The 499-nt window shown below is 48.5% G+C and overlaps 1 non-coding gene across 1 annotated transcript; it reads left to right on the top strand.

Annotated features, from left to right (window-relative positions):
* Positions 1-207: 207 nt before the first annotated feature.
* Positions 208-279, top strand: trnad-guc (transfer RNA aspartic acid (anticodon GUC)). Its single transcript has one exon. It is a non-coding gene; the product is annotated as a tRNA-Asp (tRNA).
* Positions 280-499: the final 220 nt, after the last annotated feature.

Raw genomic sequence — 499 nt, 5'->3', positions numbered from 1 at the left:
CCGTCCTAGTGTACCATTCACACTCAACCGCAAACATTTCAGATGCCAGACAACACGATACTGGACTCAGTCACAGCTGCTGTGTCATTGAGTGAGAGTAAATGTGTAATCTACCTAAAGGCTCCCCTGTATAGCTCTGCAAATTTCCTGCAAATGCTGGAACAGCGCCACCTGTATATGCAGAAGCTAAAACAGCAACCAGCACAGTCCTCGTTAGTATAGTGGACAGTATCTCGGCTTGTCACGCCGAAGACCAGGGTTCGATTCCCTGACGGGGAGTTTTCTATCAGGGGCCGGTAAGGCAACAGTCAAGCTTGTTCCCGCTGACCAAGACGACTTCACATCGACCGTGTGATCGCCTAACTCAAGGTGCGTGAAAGGTTGTTACTGCACATCAGAATGGACAATTCATCATTACAAGCTTATTATTTTATGGAGTACCATCTTCCTACCACACGTTGGTTAAGGGGGAGGCACTGGAGAAGGACTTCTGGTTGGC

This window comes from Anoplopoma fimbria, unplaced genomic scaffold (assembly GCF_027596085.1).
Source record: "Anoplopoma fimbria isolate UVic2021 breed Golden Eagle Sablefish unplaced genomic scaffold, Afim_UVic_2022 Un_contig_3389_pilon_pilon, whole genome shotgun sequence".
Taxonomy (NCBI): domain Eukaryota; kingdom Metazoa; phylum Chordata; class Actinopteri; order Perciformes; family Anoplopomatidae; genus Anoplopoma; species Anoplopoma fimbria.
The sequence above is the reverse complement of the archived record's forward strand: the minus strand, read 5'-3'. Positions and strand labels throughout refer to the sequence as shown.